This window comes from Ornithorhynchus anatinus, chromosome 1 (genome assembly GCF_004115215.2).
Source record: "Ornithorhynchus anatinus isolate Pmale09 chromosome 1, mOrnAna1.pri.v4, whole genome shotgun sequence".
Lineage (NCBI taxonomy): Eukaryota > Metazoa > Chordata > Mammalia > Monotremata > Ornithorhynchidae > Ornithorhynchus > Ornithorhynchus anatinus.
Window position 1 is genome coordinate 114,047,572 of NC_041728.1, and position 6,711 is coordinate 114,054,282.

At 43.1% G+C, this 6,711-nt stretch overlaps 2 non-coding genes across 2 annotated transcripts; both read left to right on the forward strand.

Moving 5' to 3' along the window:
• The first annotated feature begins 436 nt into the window (after positions 1 to 436).
• On the forward strand, positions 437 to 574 carry LOC114816678. The gene has a single exon (XR_003764481.1). It is a non-coding gene; the product is annotated as a small nucleolar RNA SNORA7 (small nucleolar RNA).
• A 5,268-nt stretch (positions 575 to 5,842) lies between these two features.
• Positions 5,843 to 5,982, forward strand: LOC114817431. Its single transcript, XR_003765288.1, has one exon. It is a non-coding gene; the product is annotated as a small nucleolar RNA SNORA7 (small nucleolar RNA).
• The last annotated feature ends 729 nt before the right edge of the window (positions 5,983 to 6,711 follow it).

The window sequence follows — 6,711 nt, forward strand, 5'->3', positions numbered from 1 at the left end:
TGAATGGAGAAAAAAAGTGAATTTTAGTAATGATATGAAGGTTGAACTGGCAGGATTTGGTGGCAGATTGAATACGTGGGATGAACGAGAGATGAGCTGAAGATAACACCAAGGTTATGGGCTTGTGAGACAGAGAGGATGGTGGTGCTGACTACAGTGATGGGAAAGTCAGAGGGAGGATAGGGTTTGTGTGGGAAGATAAGGACTTCTATTTTGGACATTTTAAGTTTGGGTTTTCAGCAAGGCAGTCAAGTAGTGATCTCCTGAATTCAGGAGGAAATGTGAGATATGCACAAAATGTTGTTTTAGAAAAAGGATCCAGGCAATGGGATGGAGCATGAACTGGAGACGGGTGAAACTGGGATGGGGAAACTAGTGGGAAGCTTCATTGATCTCTGTCTCCAGCCTTTCTGCATCCACCTTCTAGTTCATATCTCCCCACTAAGGTTCACACCTGGAGAGTTTCCAGTACTCTACCAGTCTCAGCTATGAGAGGGAGGGTCAAGCAGAGGCCTGTCCATTCCATTCCTAGTTTGGGCAGTGGCCAGTGATTGGAAAGCAATCTGCTACAAATCAAAACTCAACTGTACTGGGCAGTGGCAGCACTGGGGAGAGTCGAGGGTGGAGACTCAAGTTTACTGCACGGAAGAAGGAAGGAAACCATTTCCATATTTTTACCAAGCAAACTCTATGGGTACACTACCAATATGATTACAGATGGAGGTGGGGCATTCTGGGAGAGATGTGTCCATGGACTCTCTATGGGTTGGAAACAACTCGACAGTATGACAAGACAAGCTTGTATACTCTGCTGCCCAGGACATTTTCCTAGAACTTCACTCTGCACATTTCACCTCCCAGAAACCTCTGATTTCCTTTCACCATGTCTCTGATACCAGAAAAAAGTGAGAAGTATGAAATGTTGTTTTTATAAGGTAGATAAGAATATACATTTGACAGGGTCATACTTTATGAAAAAATGAACAATCTAGGCATTTGCATCTCCAAAGCACTTAAAACAGTTTTCTGCACACAGAAAGCATTCAATAAATAGGATTGCTTGATTGATCATTTGCAGCTAAAGAAATTAAACAAATATGAGTGGCTTAATAAAAGTAAGGAAGTACAAACTCACCTGTCTTTCATCCAAATGTGTGTATGTAGCCACAGGTGAAGACGTATTGTCAGAATTCATACCTCATTGTGGGAAGGGAATGTGTCCGTTTATTGTTATATTGTATTTTCCCAAGCGCTCTGAACACAATAAGCATTCAATAAATATGATTGAATGAATGACTGGTTTGCCTGTGGATGAATAGAAAAATATTTTTAACCCATGGCAGCCTAGATTGGCTTCCTTCAACTGGTTCCCAATTTAGCTGTAAATGATATATCAAAATTATTTTCAAACAAATCGGCCCAAGCACACTGCTCTAAGAAAAGTCCATAATGTTCCCTTATAAATCTTAAACAAGTTTTAAAAGTGAAGTGAAACATTTGAGGACCTGCCAAGATGTGGATCAATCCCTCCATATCTCTTATGGTTTATCTTGCAGTGAAAGTGGCAGAGAGATTTGGGCTTTGACTCCCCCTTCTTTCACCTCGACTCACTCGCTTAGCCCTTCCTCCCTCTCCCTGCCCCATAGCACTTATGTATATATGTACACATCTATAATTCTATTTATTTATATTGATGCCTGTTTACTTGTTTTGATGTGTATATATCTATAATTCTATTTATTTATATTGATGCCTGTTTACTTGTTTTGATGTCTGTCTCCCCCCCACCCGACCCCCAACCTGACCAGCCCCCCAGTACTGTAAACCCGATGTGGTCAGGGATTGTCTCTATTGCTGAATTCTACTTTCCAAGTGCTCTGCACACAGTAAGCACTCAATAAATATGATTAAATGAATGAATGCATGAATGACTTCTGAAATAACATGGACTAATTATCCTGGGGCAACTAGCCAACAAAATAATTACTCCTTTGTCTAACAGGAGTGCTAAATGCTCATTGCAGTACTCTGCACACAGAGTTCAATAAATACCACTGATTGATAGGCAAATAAGAGAAATTTCATAGCTTCCCCCCCCCCCCAGTATTTGTTAAGCACTTGCTATGTGCTTGGCACTGTACTTAGCACTGGGGTAGAAATAAGCTAATTGGCTGGACAGTCCATGTCCCATGTTGGAGCTCACAATCTTTATCCACATTTTACAGATGGGAGAACTGAGGCACAGAGGAGTGAAACAACTTGCCCGAGGTCACACAGCAGACAGGTATCAAAGCAGGGATTAGACTCCAGGTCTTTCTAATTCCCAGGATGGTGCTCTATCCATTAGGACACACTTTGTGAGATGTATAATAATAATAACTATTATTATTATTATGGTATTTTTAAGTGCTTCTAATAATAATGTTGGTATTTGTTAAGCACTTACTATGTGCAGAGCACTGTTCTAAGCGCTGAGGTAGATTCAAGGTCATCAGGTTGTCCCATGTGAGGCTCACAGTCTTCATCCCCATTTGACAGATGAGGTCACTGAGGCACAAAGAAGTTAAGTGACTTGCCCACAGTCACACAGCTGCCAAGTGGCAGAGCCGGCATTTGAACACATGACCTCTGACTCCCAAGCCCAGGCTCTTTGCACTGAGCTACGCTGCTTCTCTTATTATGTACCAAGCACTGTACTAAGTGCTGGAGATGATGGGGGAAAGGGATTCCAAGAAAATTGGGTTTGCCAAAGTCCCTGTCCCACATGGGGCTCACAGTCTTCTTTCATTCATTCATTCATTCATTCATTCATTCATTCATTCATTCATTCATTCATATTTATTAAGCACTTACTATGTGCAGAGCACCATACTAAGCGCTTTGAATGTACATTGGCAACAGATAGAGATCATTCCTGCCCAGTGACAGTCTCACAGGCTAAACGGGGGAGACAGCAAAGCAAAACAGAACAGAACAAAAACAAGAAAACATCATCAAGATAAATAGAATCAAGGGGGTGTACATCTCATTAACAAAATAAATAGGGTAATAAATAATATATACAAATGAGCACAGTGCTGAGGGGAGGGAAGGGGGGAGGGGGAGCAGAGGGAAAGGGGTCTCAGTCTGGGAAGGCCTCCTGGAGGATGTGAGCTCTCAGTAGGGCTTTGAAGAGGGGAAGAGAGTTAGTTTGGCGGAGGTGAGGAGGGAGGGCATTCCAGGACATCGGGAGGACCTGGCCCAGGGGTCGACGGCAAGATAGGTGAGAACGGGGGACGGTGAGCAGTTGGGCAGTAGAAAGAGAGAAGGGAGGTGAGGCAGGAGGGGGCAAGGGGATGGAGACCTTTGAAGACAAGAGTGAGGAGTTTTTGTTTTGTGCGAAGTCTGATAGGCAACCACTGGAGGTTTTTGAGGAGGCGAGTGACATGTCCAGAGCGTTTCTGTAGGAAGATGATCCGGGCAGCAGAATGAAGAATAGACTGGAGTGAGGAGAGGCAAGAGGAAGGGAGATCAGAGAGGAGGCTGACACAATAAACCCCATTTTACAGATGAGGTAACTGAGGCACAGAGGAAGTGAAGTGACTTGCCCAAGGTCACGCAGCAGACATGTGGTGGAGCTGGGATTAGAACTCAGGTCCTTCTGAACTCCCATACCCAGTTGTGGCTGTGGCTTTGAAAATCTAGATGACAAATACCTAATCTTAGAATATTTCTGCCTCCTGCTTTCAATCACCAATTTTATCAGATTGCACTTGTAGTTCTGGGAAAAGCCTCTGGTCTGAAGGGAACCTCACTCCCTCTTGTGGATTAACCTGGAAGTGAGAGAGAGCCCTATTATTGGTCTTTTAAAAGAGGATTTTAATAGGATTTTGCCATGCTTGACCCTGTTGTAACTAGGATTTCGGTATGTATTTTCAAGGTTTCCACTAATATCCATTGTAAAATTTCTATGCTGGAATTTGTTTCTGAAAACCCATCCACCGAAAGATCCTAACTACTTCCAACCCAGAAGAACTTCATTAGATACTTAGTTTAGTGTAAGAGAAAGAAGCCATATATATCTACATCTGTGTGCTTGCAGTGAATCTGGGAAGTTGGAGTGTGCCCAAAGTCACAGTCAAATATCCTTATCATAACTTTTCATAAATCTAGACTTGGGTGACCAGTATGTTAATAGTAATCCAGTGCTCATTGTAATGAAAAGCATAGGATGTTGTGGAAATATGTTTTCCAAATAGAATAGTGGCCAACTCATTAACCATATTCAGTATGACAGCTTCTGTTTCTTGGAAGCTTTGCCCCATTCCCCTAATTACTGGGTTTAATTTTTTTTTTAATGGCGATTATTAAGTGTTTCCTATGGGCCAGGCAATATTCTAAGTGCTGGGGCAGATACAAGATAATCAGGATGGACACAGTCCATATACCTCATGGAACTCAGTTTTAATCCTCATTTTAAAGATGAGGGAACTGAGGCACAGAGAAGCTAAGTGACTTGCCCAAGGTCATACTGCAGACCAGTGGCAGAGCAGAGACTTTGGAGGGTCACTAGTTAGAATGGGCTCTTATCTGAGTGCTGTTTGCAATTCACCCTGATGGAATTGGGCAAAACATGGCAGAACTGATAGTAGATACTAACTACTGCCAAATGTGAGCTTGTTGTGGGCAGAGAAAGTGTCTGACAACTCTGTTGTATTGTCCTTTCCCAAGTACTTAGTACAGTGCTCTGCACACAGTAAGTCCTCGATGAATACCATTGATGATGACGGAAAGCCCTGTAATGATTGTACTTGTCAGAACTACTGTCTCTTCATCTTCCTTCAGGTATTATTTGGTGGCATTGTCCAGTCAGGTCATTGTCTTGGGTAGCCAGTTGTCCATTTTTACGATGGACAGTCCATTTTCAGCTGGTCTGAACCAATATGGAACCAGGTGCTCTTTCATCTGATTTTCAAAATTTTCAGAGCTGAGCCTCTTTTTCCTGAAGTTCCCTCTGCCAACTTTTGTGGCTTGGAAATAACACTGGGTTTCACATGGATGGGGAATGGAAACACTCTTTAGCAAGATTTAGAGTTCAAGCAGAATTAGTTTTCTTCCACAAAATGGGGCAAATGAAATCATCATGGAATACTGTGTGTCCAGCATTAAAGCACATGATGTCACTTAGGTCTTCTTGTCCAGTATTCTCAAAGTCCCTTAGTGTACACCTTGTCCATGGTCTCATACCTCTGTGAGTGGGGACAGTTAAGGATTGGCTCTCCCTCAGCCTGAAAGGAGCCCCAAAGACTGGAGGAGTTTACTCCTCTACACGCTCTGAAGCCAGCTTGGCTCTGAGTTCCTAGATCCCTTCCTGACTTGCTCCTTTATTCATCCCCACTCCTAGCTCCAAAGCACTTAAGTACATATCTTGAATTTATTTATTTATATTAATGTTAATCTCTCCCTCTAGACTGTAAACTTCTTGTGTGCAGGAAATGTCTGTTTATTGTTATATTGTAAAATAAATGTTGGTATTTGTTAAGCGCTTACTGGGTGCCAACCACTATTCTAAGTGCTGGGGGAGATACAGGGTAATTAGGTTGTCCCATGTGGGGCTCACACACTTTTAATCCCCATTTTACAGATGAGGGAACTGAGGCACAGAGAAGTTAAGTGACTTGCCCACAGTCACACAGCTGCCAAGTGGCAGAGCCGGGAGTCGAACTCATGACCTCTGTCTCTGAAGCCCAGGCTCTTTCCACTGAGCCATGCTGTACTCTCCTGAGCACTTAGAACAGTAAGCAACAAGAAATACAATTGACTGACTGATTGTTATAATATTTAGCTTGGGTCAGAGGATACAGTCCTCCCTCAAGATTGCACCTGGGGAGTTTCCAGGACTCTACCAGTCTCGGCTACAGGAGGGAGAGTCAAGCAGGGGCATACTCATTCCATTCCTAGCTTGGGCAGTGGCTAGCAAGTGGAAGGCAATCTGCTACAAGTCAAAACTCACGTGTGCTGGGCAGTAGTGGCATGGGAGAGCATCGAGGGTGTAGACTCAAGCTTACTGCGTGGAAGGTGGCAATGGTAAACCATTTACAAATTTTTACCAAGAAAACTCTGTGGATAAACTACCAGAATGATTGCAGATGGAGTTGGGACATTTTGGGAGAGATGTGTCCATGGAGCCACTGTGGTTTAGAGTAGACTTGACAGCAAAAGACAAGCAGAAACAGTGGATGGAAGAGAAAGGAGGGAAAAACACAGCACCACCATCGTCTCCCCTATCCCCACAGAACTCATATACTTACCTTGATTTTTGGTTGTTTCCCCTACCTGTAATTTATTTCAGTGTCTGTCTCCCCTACTATACTGTAAGTTCTTAGAGGGAAGGGATCTTGTCTACTGATAGGGAAGCAGCATGGCTCAGTGGAAAGAGCCCGGGCTTGGGAGTCAGAGGTCATGGGTTCTAATCCCAACTCTGCCACTTGTCAGCTGTGTGACTGTGGGCAAATCACTTAACTTCTCTGGGCCTCAATTACTTCATCTGTAAAATGAGGATGAAGACTGTGAGTCTCATGTGGGACAACCTGATTAGCTTGTATCTACCCCAGCTCTTAGAACAGTGCTCTGCACGTAGTAAGTGCTTAACAAATAGCAACATTATTATTATCATTGTACTCTTCCAAGTGCTTAGTACAGTGGTTTGCATACTGTCTTGTCTTATGCCAT